The following is a 14,756-nucleotide window of genomic DNA, read 5'->3' on the forward strand; positions in this document are numbered from 1 at the left end:
TTTCTATTCAACATAGTATTGGAGGCTCTAGCAAGGATAATTAGGTGAAAAAAAAAAAGAAAAAGGAAAAGATTGCAAAGAAAGATAGAAAACCATCTCTTTTGGCAGATGACATGACTTGGAAATAAAAATCCTAATTAATCCACTAAAAAACTATAAGAAGTAATAAAGGGCTTCAGGTTTGCCTAGTGTATGATTAATATAAAAGATTGATTGCACAGGTATCCCTCGCTTTTCAAAAGCTCACAGTACACCACTTTGCTTTCATGAAAGACCTACATTGGTACGGATTTTGGTAACGGAAAGAAAGCTCAAGAGGATTTTCACTTTTATGAAAAAGCAGCAAGCCGCTATGGAGGCAGGGCACCCCGAACTCTGAGAGTGACACCAGCCAGCAGTGTTCCCAGGAACTACACTAAGTATTTCTGCATCAAGCCCCAGAGCTTTGACCTGTGTCTGTATCGGTGCTTCATCTCCATTTACTTTGGGCTTTCTTTAGCAACATGGGTCCTAAGCGATCAGAAAAGCCCAGGAGGGTTGTTTTTGGGGTCTGGGGATGCTCTGAAGTTTTTCCATATAAATTAATGGTGATCGCTTCCTTGCTTTGCACCATTTTGGCTTACTGAAGGTTTTCATTGGAACACTCTGCTTGCAGATAGTGGGGGAAGCCTGCGTTTCTCTACACTAGCCATGAACATTCCAGAAATGAAATTAGGAAAGCAATTCCATGTACGATAGCATCAAAAAGGATAAACTACCTGGGAATAAATTTGACAAAATCAGTACAAAACTTACACTCCGAGAACTACAAAATATTGTTGAAAGGAATCAAAGAAAACCTAAACATATGGGAAGAGAATCTACATTCAAGGATCAGAAGAGTTAATATTGTTAACATGGCAACGCACCTCAAATCAATCTATACATTCAACACAATCCCAGCTGACTTTGCTACAGACATTGACAAGCTGATGGTAAAATCGATATGGAAATTCAAGGGATCCAACACAGCCAAAACAAAGTAGAAAAAAAAAAAAAGAACAAAGTTAGATAACTCACATTTCTCAATTTCAAAGGTTGCTGCCGTTGAAAGATAAACTGAGGCACATTAAAATTTTCAAGAGTTTCTTTGAGCAAACATCAATTCCAATTGGGTGGGGCACCCCACAGAAAGTGGTTGGACAGGAGCTAAGGGAGGGGTTTTTACAGAGAAGACATGGAAGAGAGCAAGCAAGTTATGTGACTGGCAATAGCTTGAGCAGTTGCCGCATTTGGGAACGTCTAGTGGACTGCGATCAATTGTTCTTCGGTTTCATTTTCTTGGACTTGAGTGTACTGGCTGTACCATAGGTTTTGGTTTGCACATTGGAGGCTCCCAAGTCATTTGAGACACCTCAGCCTACTGGGCTTGTCTAATTCCTCAACACTACAAACCTGTAGAATTTAAGACAAAGTGGTTCTGGTACAAAGATAAACAAGGATAGAAGTGAGAGCCCACAGTTAAATCCTCACATTTTTGGTCAACGGATTGTCAACAAGTGTTCTAAGATGCTTTGGTGAGGAAAGAATTTTCTTTTCAATGAAAGATGCTGGGGCAAGTGGATGTCGACACGCAAAGGTAGGAAGTTGTATCCCATTGTTCACATCCTACATAAGAATTGTCTCAAAGTGGATGATAGACTTAAATATAAGAGTTGGAACTCTAAAAGTCTTAGAATGAAATATAGGAGTAAATCTTCATGACCTTAGTTTAAGCAAAACTTGCTTGCTTTCTCTCTCTTTCTCTCTCTCTCTTTCTCTCTCTCTGTCTCTTCCTTCCTTCCTTCCTTCCTTCCTTCCTTCCTTCCTTCCTTTTTTAAAATTTAAATCCAAGTTAGTTAACATATAGTATAATAATGATTTCAGGAGTAGAATTTAGTGATTCATCACGTACATTTGACACCCAGTGCTCATCCCCACAAATGCCCTTGTTAATGCCCATCACCCGTTTAGCCCATCCCCCCACCCAACACCCTGCCAGCAACCCTCAGTTTGTTTTCTGTATTTAAGAGTCTCTGACGGTTTGTCTTCCTCTCTGTTTTTCTATTATTTTTGCTTCCCTTCCCTTATGTTCATCTGTTTTGTATCTTAATGCCACATATGAGTGAAATCATGTGATTATTTGTCTTTCTCTGACTTATTTTGCTTAGCATAATACACTCTAGTTCCATCCATGTTGTTGCAAATGGCAAGATTTCATTTCATTTCATATATATATAATGAAGTGTGTGTGTGTTCCATATATATACGCACACACCACATTTTCTTTATCCATTCATCAGTCAATGGACATTTGGGCTCTTTCCATACTTTGGCTATTGTCAATAATGCTGCTATAACATTGGGGCGCATGTGCCCCTTTGAATCAGCACTCCTGTATCCTTCGGATAAATACCTAGTAGTGCAATTGTTGGGTCATAGGGTAGTTCTATTTTTAATTTTTTGAGGAACCTCCATACTGTTTTCCAGAGTGGCCGCACCAGTTTGCATTCCCACCAGCAGTGCAAAAGCGTTCCTCTTTCTCTGCATCCTCACCAACATCTGTTGCCTGAGTTGTTAATTTTAGCCATTCTGACAGGTGTGAGGTGGTATTTCATTATGGTTTTGATTTGTATTTCTCTCATGATGAGTGATGTTGAGCATCTTTTCATGTATCTGTTAGTTATCTGGATATCTTCTTTGGAAAAGTGTCTATTCATGTCTTTGGCTCATTTCTTCACCGAATTATTTGTTTTTTTGGGTGTTGAGTTTGATAAGTTGTTTACAGGTTTTGGATACTAACCCTTTATCTGGTATTTCATTTGAAAATATCCTCTCCCATTCTGTCAGTTGCCTTTTAGTTTTGCTGATTGTTTCCTTCATTGTGCAGAAGCTTTTTATCTTGATGAGGTCCCAGTAGTTCATTTTTTGCTTTTGTGTCCCTAGGCAAAGCATTCTTAGATAGGAAACCAAAAGCACTTTGACGTCTTCAAAATTAAAAACTTTCACGCTTGGTGAAGGTCATTAAGAAAGTGAAGATAGCCTATGAGATGGGAGAACAGATCTGCAAATCATATATATCTTAGAAAGTACTTGCATCTAGAATATATCAAGAACTCTTACAAGTCGACAATAAAAAGACATCTCGCTTTTGGAAGTGGGAAATTCATCCAAACAGATTTTTCTCCAAAGGAGATATACAAAGGCCAAGAAGCACATGAAAAGACAGTCAACATCTTTCATCATGAGGGTAAAATAAAGCAAACCCTCAACGGGATACTGCGTCACGTCCAGTTGGATTATTATGATAGAAAATACAGACAGTAACAGGTGTGGGCCAGGATAAGGAGAAATGGACGGGGTCACACACAGCCGGTGCGCGCAGCCACCGTGGAAAACGGTGTGGCAGTTCTGCGAAAGGTGAAACAGAGTCACACGTGACTCAGCGATTCCACTCCTGGATGTACACCCAGGAGAAATGAAATGAATATCCACACAAAAACTTGTTCTTGAGTGTTCCTAACAGCATTCTTCGTAATAGTCAAAACGTAAGAGTAACTGAAATGTCCATCGGCTGATGATGGATGCATAAAATGTGGCACGTCCGTGCTGTGGAATATTATCAGGACACGAAGACGGATGAGGTGCTGACACCCGCTACAACTGTGTGCATGGCGTGTGCACACAAGGAAGAATCATGAAGACGTAACTCGGAGTGGAAGAAGCCAGTCACGACGGACGACGTACCGTATGAGGCCATTTTTACGAAGTGTCCAGAATGGGCAAATAAATAGGGATGAAAGTAGATTATCCGTTCCCTGAGGTGGGGAGAGATGGGTGGGTGGGGGTGGAGTGATAGCTAAAGCATACCAGTGCTTTTAGGGGTGGCAAAAATGTTCTTAAAACTGATCGTGGTGACGACTGCACAGCTCCGAATACGTTAAAACCTGCCGCGTCGCATAGTTTTCCTGGGTGAAGTATATGGTGTGAAAATTATGTCTTGGTCAAGCTGTTAAAACTAAAACTCAGCCCCCTGGATTCTAAAGTGCATCCTTGGTGCTGGCTGTGGGTGGCTTCTGGGAGCTGGTTTCCCCCGAGACTGTGGTGGGCATCTGGGGACAGGGGCTCTGGGTTAAGTTCAAGTATGGCAACGGCATCTCTGGGGTCCCCTCCTCGGGTGTCCTGTATCACTACATATCTGCCTCCTGAGTTCATTTGTGGTCAGATTCAGGTTTTTCCTGAGGGACTTGGGTTTGAGCACTTACTCTGTGCACACAGTGTGGTGTCCTGAACCCAGTGCTGGGCTTTGGAATGACACAAAATGGCGGCTACCCCAAGTTGGCTTTGAGTTCAGCTCAGCCACGTGGAAGCTCTGAGACACTGGCAAGGCCCTGACTTCTGCGGGCTCTGTGGGATTTGATCATCTTCCTCTGTGCGTTCAGGACACCAAGGTGCAGTGTCGGCGAGTTTGAGAGGGTTCGGCAGGTGGGGCTTTAAAGCTGGAGCTCCACATCTGAGTCCAGAATGAGTGGCTCGTGCCCTTCTCTTCATCCTTCCGGAAAATAGTGGAAAGGCTGGCGTGGATCTGGAGAGATCATTCTGAGCACTGAGGCAAGCTCACCCGTTCTTTTATAATAATGCTAATGATGAAAACAACTGCCTCTTATTGAGGTCTTTTCTGTTTTCAAGAAGGTTGCAAATCTGACTTGCTCAGCGCTGGCTCAGCCCTTGCAAGGAGCCTGGGATGAGGAGGCAGGAGGCGGCAGGAGGTTTCGGAGGACTTCGGGACAGCTGAGCTGGCCTGAGACGGCCCAAGTCCTTGGTGCTGGCTGGACCCGGCCTGGGCAGGGTTCCACGTCCTCACTTTGATCTCTGACCTCCCACTGGGTCCAGGCTGCTTCCCCATCTTCCTTGGCACGTTACTCGGGCCGGAATAAGCAATTCTGATAAGTCCGATTGATGCTCAGGGTCCTTGGGAGGTCGAGGAGCCTGGGGCCCAATATCATCTGTCCAGTGATGGAAGCCAGATGCTGTGGAGGAGACAGAGCCAGAGGGAAATCAAGGTCAGCGGAAGGGCCAGGCGCCCAGATCCCTCCCCCACCGCTGGGCAACAGGCAGAGGAAATGCCCTCGGCCCCGCGTGGACCTGCTGTATCTCCATCGCTTCCTTCAGGTCTGAATTCTGAGGAGAACCCTCAGGCAGCGCTAAGCACCTCCTGCTTGCATCCCGGCTGTGCCCGGGAAGGACCTGGGGCAGGGCAGGCCGAGGACTAGGGGATCTGCGTCTGGTGCAAGCCCCTTATCTTATTGCAGATGGGAAATGGAGTTTGGGGGTTGGTGGCAGCCCGTGGGCCCCACTGAGGAGCACTCCTCTCAACCATCCCTGCCCCCAAGGACAGAGCGACAGCACGTTTTGGTGAAGGCGTATGGCACTCTCGTGTATTAAGCTCCTATGCATGCCAGATACTGACCTAGTGTTTTCTTTTTTAATTTTTTCACCTTTATTTATTATTTTTGAGGGAGAGAGGAGGAGAGAGAGAGGGCAGGGGAGGGGCACAGAGAGAGGGAGACACAGAACCCGACGCGGGCTCCAGGCTCCGAGCTGTCAGCCCAGAGCCCGGCACGGGGCTCGAACACCACGAACCGCGAGATCACGACCTGAGCCGAAGTCGGATGCTTAGCCGACTGAGCCACCCAGGCGCCCCGACCTGGTGTTTTCTGTACATGAACTCATTGAATCCTTAAGCCAAGCCAAAGTAATGTTAACTTTTTTTTTTTCCCCAAAGAGGACATTGAGGCTCTGTGTAGCCAGTGATCTGTTAGCTAGTCACACAGCAGGAACTGGGGTTCGTCCTGGCCTCTCATTTTGATTCTGCCTGCTGCCCACGGTAGCTGCTAATTGTTCCATGGAGACAAAGCCCGGTCTTCAGTGAGGAGTAGGGCCGAGGGGTCAGCTTGGTAGCTCCAGTCCAGGGGGCTGAGCCCAGGGCCTCGAGGGTTAACCAGGGCAGATGCGGGGAGCAGGGTCAGGCATGGCCTCAAGGCATCGTGGTAACTGGGGGCCCGGAGCCTGTTCTGCGAGGCCTGTGTCAGCCTTCCCTTTGACCAGCGTCCAGTGTGGCCCGGGCTGCGGGTCACGGAGGTTTGGGGTCGGACCCCAACTCCATCCCTTGCGGGCCAGTGGTTTGACCTGGGCGCGTCCTTTCTCCGCCTTGTGCTCTTTCGTCCGTCGGTAAATTGGAGTCTAGTCTCGTCCACTTCTCCAGGGTCGTGAGGGAGGCTGGGAAGTGCAGTTATTTTATTTTATAAAAATTCTTACTGGGAAGGCAAGGTTGACCTGGGAGGGAACGGTCAAGGGGGTAGAGAGGGTGTAGAGAAGACCTTGGACAAGCACAAAAGATAAAAATGGACGGCTGGGAAGTAACTAAGCAGGGTCAGGACCCACTTCCCCCTCCCTCCCACTCCCCGTCAACCCTCAGTTTGTTCTCAGTTTTTAAGAGTCTCTTATGGTTTGGCTCCCTCCCTCTCTAACTTTTTTTTTCCCCCCTCCCCCTCCCCCATGGTTGTCTTTGGAGTTGCCAGACAGGGGAGGGGAAGCTCGGCTGGCTCCAGATCCCTTAGAAGCTCTCACACGTCTCCCTCCATCCCCGTCCCACCCGGGAGACTTTGGGGTACACGGGCCCGGCAAGCCAGTTGGGGAACCACTTACCTAAACATTCGTTCCTTTGATTTGGAGACGCTTGGCTCCTTCCGCTCTCCAGACTCTGTGCTGGGGCCTTTAGGGACGTGGTGCTTGCCCTGGAGGAGTGCCCTGAAGGAGAAAGAAACTGAACAAACCAGAGCAAGTCCAGTGCTGTCCATGATGGAAGTGTGAAAAAGGCAGGCTTCCTGGAGGAGAAGGCAGTTAAGAGGAGCCTAAAGATACACGTCTGTTTACCAGGCAGACAGCGATAACGAAGGTGTGGAAAATATTATAGCTGTTCATTCAAAGATTGCTGGCTGGCTGCTCTCTGGGCGAGGGCAGGGCATTCCCAGCCCCTTGACTTGCTCTGGCCTATGAGATAAGAGCTGAATGGACAAGTGTCAAAAGGCAATCGCGGTTTGCCACGTTCTCCGCCCCCTGCTGCTGTGGTCACAGGGGCACCAGCTGAGATGAGGCCTCTGACAGCCTGGCTTGCAGACTAATGACAGCGAGCGGACGTCCCCCACCTCTCCTCCCGAGACGACGTTGAACGTGCGGAACGGGATCTAGGGGATGCTTGTTACTGCGGAGGAACTTCACTCGCCTTGGCCGATGCCTACAGGCACGAGTGGCCACAGGCAGAGAAAACAGCGCGGGAAAATGCCTGGAGGTGGAAAATAGCATCTCGTGTGTGGTGAACCCGAGAAGTTGAGTATGGCTGCTGTGTGAAGTATGACACAGAAGGGCGGAGACATGGGCAGGCTGAGCCCTGAAGGCTCTGCTGGGCTTTGATGCAGGAACTGAGCGGTTTTCTTCCTTGTGAGCCAAAGGGGAGTCATTCAGAGTTGCATTAAAAAAAGCGCTAACTACAATGGGTTGGAGGCGGGGCCACCTTGATGCTGGGACACAAGGGAGGAGCCTGTTTGAATAGTACCGGTGAAAGGCGGGGTAGGCCCTCGTCAGACCATGGCACGGGGAAGGGAGAGAGGATTCGTTCAAGTGCAATCTGCAAGATGGGATGATGGCTGTGCCTGGGATGAGGGTCAAGAGGGCGGTCTCATCGCTCATGTTGCCTCATTGCCTTTTTTTTAAAGTTTATTTATTTATTTTGAGAGAAAGTAACAGCATGCATGAGTGGGGGGGGTAGAGAGAGAGAGAGAGAGAGAGAGCATGAACAGTAGAAAGGCAGAGAGAGAGAGAGGGAGAGAGAGAATCCCAAGCAGGCTCTGTGCTGTCAGCACGGAGCCCGACGCGGGGCTCGATCCCACGATCCGTGAGATCGTGACCCGAGCCGACACCGAGAGCTGGATGCTTAACTGACTGAGCCACCCAGGCGCCCCCGGCTCGTTGTCTTTTGATCAAGACTTTTGCATTTGCCATCTGTTTCGATCCTCAGCATTGCCCTCTAAATTCAGCTGAGCAAATAATATTTCCATGTGATAGATGAAGAAATGGAGGCTAAGAGAAAGGACAGGTTGAACTGCTTAAAAATCCAAGCGCTAGAATTCAGGTCTCCTGCCAGCCGATCTGGTCTCCTTTCTCAAAACCTCCCTGGCCTCTCTCACTTGGATATTTCCGGGGTGGAAGTAGATGTTTTGGGGGCAGGAACGGGGAGCACCTAGGGAAGAGGAAACCGATCGCTGCTTTCCAGCCATACTTACCCAGCTGATTTATCTGTGAGTGTTCAAGCATATGCTACATACATAAAACGCAATAGGCTCGAAGGAAGCCCCATATACCACAGTCTAGATTTATAAGACTCAAATGAGTGATTTTTATTCCATTGTTAAAGGCTTTTTTTTTCTTCTTACTCTATCAAACTATTCCTTATAGGGTTTCTTAAAAGAGCCATCTCCGTCTCCCATGATGCTTTTAAAATGCAATTTATTGCACGCATTTTATTAGCATTCCACTGCTTAGTAATGCAGTCCACGATGAACACGACACACATCCACTCCTCAAGTTATGCCCGCTTGAGGCGTCATTAGTTTGGTATTTCCAGTGGTGTTCGTGGTTGTTTTGGACAGGGAGACAGCGAGCCCAGTCAACTGGGTGTTTTAAAAATGGCTTCACTTCTCCAACTCAAACTCGGGGTAAAATTGTCCATGGGACTTCATGGGCAGAGAGGCTGGGTGGGACTTCGAGGGATGGCAGCTGGGAGCCCGGGATCCGGGTGCTGTGCCTGATATCACACGTCAAGCAGCACTGAGACCCAGGCCAGCTTGTCTCTTCCCCGAGCCTCGATCTCCTCTTCTGTGAGGCGAGAAGGATGGGAGAGGCCAGTAGCTCTGCACCTATGTGTTTATTCCTTTAATTATTTGTTTGTTTGCTTAAACCTTTCCAGTTGCTGAACCCCTTCCCCCCAAAACAAAAAGCTATGCAGAAGCCCAAATTGTAAAGCAAATGAAAGCAAGTGGTCTTACCCTCCTGGCCACTGTCTTCCTTCCCATGGGAGACGTCGTGAAAGCAGGCTGGGGGCAGGGGGCCGAGGCTTAGATGATCACTCAGGAACATTCTAGTTGTGGGGACGTCTGGAAGGTTCTCCAACCTACTTCAGCCACTCACTAGCTCAGAGAGCTCTGGAAGGTCACACGGATGCTTCGGGGGTGTGTGTCCCCAACTGTAAAGCAGGGCATTCAAATTGAACAGTTTTGACATAAGCAAAATACAGCACATGGTTCAGAGCACACATGTATTGTGTGTGTGTGTGTGTGTGTGTGTGTGTGTGTGTGTGAATGCTAATACTTCTTAAGCACTAAATCCACACTAGGACTAATGAAAGCATTTTCACGTATTCACTCATTTACACCTTACGACATAACAAACAAAGTACCTCTACTCCCGCTCAGTTTACAGATGCAGAAACTGAACCTCAGACACACTGGGTAACTTGTTCAAGGTCAAAGAGCTAGGAAGTGATAGATAAAGACCTGGCAGTTTTATACAGATTTGGTTCAGATCTTGTCTGAACACCTAATCCAAACTCTTGATAATCTGGAAGCTCAATTTTGCGCTCGTTGCTCATGTAGTCTGACGCAGTGACTGGCCAATATGGCGGGCAGGTTCTAGAGTGGCCCCCATGATTCCCACCTGCTGGTGTTCGTTCCCCAGGGGGGCCAGGACCTATGAGCTGCTTCAAATGATAGGGTACGGCAAAGGTGACAGGATGCACGTGACTACATTACAGAATGTTACAGCTCCTGTCCCCCTCTCGCTTGACGAGCCAGCAGCTGTGTGGGGGTCCACGAGACAAGGAACTGAGGGCAAATGACGATGGTCTCAGGTTCCAGCTGACAGCCAGCAAGAAACAGGGCTGTGTCCCTCAGCCGCGAGGAGCTTAACGCTGTCCGAAACCATGTGAGCTTGGTAGCGAGTCTTTCCCCAGTTCAGTCTGCAGATGAGAACACAGTCCTGACCGACACCTGGTTCCCAGAGGGTCCAGATAACCCGTGTCCAGACTCCGGATCCACAGATACTGGGAAATAATACGCGTGTGCCGCCTTGAGCCGGTCAGTTTGGGGTAACCTCATTGCACAGCGACAGATAACTAATGCCGCGAAGTTTTCGTGTTTTTCCTTTCTGTTTTCATAGTAATAGCTATTTTCCAAAATATCCTTCTATTAAGCTAAATGCTTTTATGGGCAATGGTTAAAGATGCAAAACTTTAAGAAAAAAAATTAGAGACAAAGGATTTTCAGAAGGCAAGAGGGGTATTACCTGATGTCCTGAATCCAGTTCTGGCATGCCCGGTGCCTTCAGCCCTACCTTCCGAGGACTGGCTTCCAGCTTTCTCCTGGACGCAGCTGTCTCACGGAGAGCCCCACTCTCTAGACCCTTCTGAAATGCTGTGACGGACTGAATGCACCCTCCACGGAGTGGATGTTTCCTGATGACCCACATTCGTCCTTCATCTGTGAGCCGTAGCTCTAATTTCTTTGAGGACCTCCCCCACTCCCCGCTCCTGTGGGCTAAGTGGGGTCTAGAAGTCAGCATGAAGTCCTCATCATGCTGGACACTCTGTTTCTTCAGCCACAGGATGGGCCCAAGGATGAACACCTGACCCAAGCAGACCAATGGGGTCTGTCTCCGGAACTTCCGCTGAGGCTACTTAGGAGAGTGATCTTTCTAGAAGGACCGCTGTCCTCTGTGAGGCCCTCGTCTGCGTAGGTAGGGTCTAGTGTTTCCCCCACTTTGCAGAGGAGGAAATTGAAGCACACAGAGAAATTTAGTAATTTATCTCAAGTTTTCGTCTGGTCAGTGTGGAGCTGACATTTGAGCTCAGGTCTCTTGGGTTCTGAAGCCAGCTTGGGGCTAGCGCTTGGCAGCACTAAGGGAAACAAAGCCGTCCGGTCATTGCTGCGATTGCTCGGCAGAAGGCAGAAGTCGTACCTACTGGGCCCCACTAAGGGTTCATTAGGGCAGAGGCAGAGGGGTGAGCCGGCACCGGTCGGACTCCCCGGGGCCTCCTGTCTAGAGGCAGAGACGGAATACGCAGAATCGCAGCAGTGGTGTTAAATAGGGACCTTTGGCGTTATGTAGAGGCTCACCTCCCCATTATACAGGTCGGGAAGTTGAGGTCCAGAAGGAGCTGCCTAAGGCCCGCAGACGGTGGGTCCCGAAAAGGTCATATGATAACCGGAGCTGGGACAAGACTGAGGCAGCAGAGGGCCCTGGGCGCCAAGTTTAAGGACGCTCCCAAACTCAGATGTGGCCGTGCGCTCGCACTCCCCTCACCCTTTGTAGCGTAGACCTCTCCCCCTGCCTCACCCGAGTCCTGGCCTGACTGCCGGCCAAGCCTCTGACCTCAGGATTCCACCAGAAAGCCCATCTTGCTGCCTTCCTGCAGCCTGAGCCCTTGCTGAGTGTTTACTCCTTCTTATCGTGTGTTTCCCAACAGACTTCTATAGGAATTTTATCAGGTGAGCTATAAAACACCGTATGGGGTTTTAAAGTCGGTTATCACCAGCTCAGAAGCTCTAGGATGGGGGTTCTAGGCTCACCCAGTTGTCCTGGACTTTGTTTCTTTCATACGGTATCTGAATCAATCTGAGACACCTGGGATTTGAAGACTGATTCTACTCTTGGAGAAATTAAAAAAAAAATTAATGTTTATTTATTTTTGAGAGAGAGACAGAGACACAGCAAGAGTACACAAAGGTGGAAGGGCAGGGGCGGGGGGACAGAGGATCCAAAGCAGGCTCCGAGCTATCAGCACGGAGCCTGGTGTGGGGCTCAAACTCATGAACCAAGAGATCATGACCTGAGTCAAAGTCAAGAATCAGCCTCTTTTTAAAAAAAAAAAAAATTTTTTTAATGTTTAATTATTTTTAAGAGAGAGAGAGACAGAGCATGAGCAGGGAAGGGGCAGAGAGAGAGGGAGACACAGAATCTGAAACAGGCTCCAGGCTCCGAGCCATCAGCCCAGAGCCTGACGCGGGGCTCGAACTCACGGACCGCGAGATCGTGACCTGAGCTGAAGTCGGACGCCTAACCGACTGCGCCACCCATGCCCCCCTAATGTTTAATTATTTTTAAGAGAGAGAGAGACAGAGCATGAGCAGGGAAGGGGCAGAGAGAGAGGGAGACACAGAATCTGAAACAGGCTCCGGGCTCTGAGCTGTCAGCACACAGCCCGCTGCGGGGCCCGAACCTGTGAACCATGAGATCAGGACCTCAGCCGAAGTCGGATGCTTAACCGACTGAGCCACCCATGTGCCCCAAGAGTTTGACTCTTAATTGACTCAGCCACCCAGGGGCCTCTCCCCCTGCTTTTTTTTCTAGCTTTGTCTTACTTTTGTTGTTTTCCTTCCCTTGGGGACTGTGGGGTTGTCTGTCACCAGGAGGACGGGGCTGCACAAGAAAGAAAGCACAACCAGGCCTCCCTCAGACCCTCAAGCTCAGGTCACACAGCCCTCCCAGGGCAGCGTGCGGGCCGCTCGGCTCTCAGCCATGCCTCAGTGGCCCCTGCCCTAGATTTATTTGCAGGATGAGCCCAAAAAGTAAACAAAAGGAAGCCTTACATGTGTCCTTAGGAGATGTATGTTCACAAGTCAGCAAAAATCAAATAAGTTGTGCAAATATTTGGTGAGGGACTCATCCCTGTCTTTAGAAATGGGCGAAGTCATAGCTGAGAGATGTGTGGTGACGTTTATTCTAAACTGTCCAAATATTATCACTGTACTCCCGCTGAGGAGGGCAGAGAGATGAATAAATGCCCATTCCTATGGCCTCATCATTACAATGAACTGTGAATCTCCTGATGGAACGTTCTGGTCGATGTGGTGTAGGGGAGAGAACGTGGGGTGTGGAGTCAGGCAGAGGGCGGTTTGAGTCCTGTCCGAATCATCAGCCATCTGCAACCTGAATGAGGCATTCCAGCCCTTGGGGCCTCAATTTCCTCCCCTATAAAATGGGGATGTTAAATTTAGCCCGAAGCCATCTGGAATTCAATGAGCTGGCCTGCGTGATTGTTCCTGACGCAGCACAGGTCCCCTGGACAGCGGATTCCTCTTTCTTCCTCCTTCTTCTAGCTAAAACCCTGTTCCCACTCACCGCGCCCATTTGGGCCCTGTGATGGTCCCCAGACGCAGTGACTGAGGGAAGCCCTGGGTGCCAAGAGTTCATTTTAGAGCTGGCTTCAGGAAGCAAGAGGGATAGAACAGAGAAGGGGACAGAGGGAACAGGAGGCACCCAGGAGGGTCTGCCATGGAGGAGGCTTTGGTTTTGCCGGACCCCCTGAGATGTGTCCAGAATGCTTTCCAGAGGTGCCCCTCTGAGAACGGAAGGTCGGTGCACTGACGCACGGTTGGAGGGTCACTCCAGGGACGCATCCTCCACACCCACACCCGGTTTTGGACTCTGCACGGACAAGAGGAAATACAGCAGCTCTCTTGAGTTCGGTGGTTGTTGTTCCACCATCGGCCACCGCAGCTGTGGCTGCGATCAGACACGCGTCAGGGGAGGTCTGACACCAGGCACTCAAGTCGTCTGCCCCGTGAGACCTGGGACTGACTTCACACGGCGCATCCAGCGTCCCCTGGCTGTGGAGACTGAGGTGTGAACCCCGGCCGCGTTCGTCATCGGCTGAAATACCCGTCGTGACCTTTCAAGCTTCAGTTTCCTCCATCCCCACACTGGAAGGAATTAGCGTAGAGACTGAATGAGTTCACGACTCTGCAAGCATCAGGACAGTGCCCGGGAGCGGTGAGAAGCGCCACCTGCCATTGTCGCCACCTCTGGGCCGTGGCGATGCGGCTGCAGCCGTGGCGATGTCGGGAGCACTGGGGTTCCGGAGAGCACGGAGATTTGCCCACAGTGCAGCCTGGCTCTGCGAAGTGAGGGTCGCAGACCAGCAGAAGCAGCCTCGCCTGGAGCCTGCTAACCATTCAGAATCTCCAGGCCTGGGGTTGGGGGGTGGGGGTGGTCAGGCTCCGCGAGGTAGCAAGATCCCCCGGTGACTGGCAGGCGCATTAGGCTGGTGAGGATTAGAAATGAGGGCTTGACGATGGTTCGGCCCCGGGCGGTGGGGAGAAAAGAGGGAAAGGCCGGAGGTGCTGGCCTGTCGTCATCTTTTCTCTTTCCTTCCAGGATCTGTGCAGCCGGGTGAAACTATCGAGGGAGAGGTGAACTCAATGCGTCCGGCACTCAGGTCAGGCCGGAGGCTGGGGGTTTGTGAGTCATCGGCACACGGTGGTAGCAGCCAGCGTTTATGGAACACGCTTCTTTGACGTGGTGGTAACGGGCAGGCCCTTGGCATGCACTGGCTCCTTCAATCTGCAAAACACCCGTGAGCGTGGTATGGTCATTACCCCATTTCACAGATGACAAGACCGTGAGGCGGAGAAGTTTTGTGTTTTTTTTTTTTAATTTTTTAAGTGTTTATTTATTTATGAAGGAGAGAGAGACAGAGCATGAGCGGGGGAGGCGCAGAGAGAGAGGGAGACACAGAATCCGAAGCGGGCTCCAGGCTCCGAGCGGTCAGCACAGAGCCCGATGCGGGGCTCGAACTCACGAACCGCCAGATCGTGACCTGATCTGAAGTCAGTCGCTTAACCGAC

At 49.7% G+C, this 14,756-nt stretch overlaps 1 long non-coding RNA gene across 1 annotated transcript in view; it reads left to right on the forward strand.

Annotated features, from left to right (window-relative positions):
* LOC122210810 overlaps window positions 1–14,756 on the forward strand; it is a 36,124-nt gene that overhangs the window by 19,855 nt on the left and 1,513 nt on the right. Inside the window, exon 3 of the long non-coding RNA XR_006198264.1 lies at window positions 14,287–14,494. This is a non-coding gene — a long non-coding RNA (uncharacterized LOC122210810). The remainder of the gene's footprint in view (window positions 1–14,286; window positions 14,495–14,756) is intronic.

This window comes from Panthera leo, chromosome F2, assembly GCF_018350215.1.
Source record: "Panthera leo isolate Ple1 chromosome F2, P.leo_Ple1_pat1.1, whole genome shotgun sequence".
Taxonomy (NCBI): domain Eukaryota; kingdom Metazoa; phylum Chordata; class Mammalia; order Carnivora; family Felidae; genus Panthera; species Panthera leo.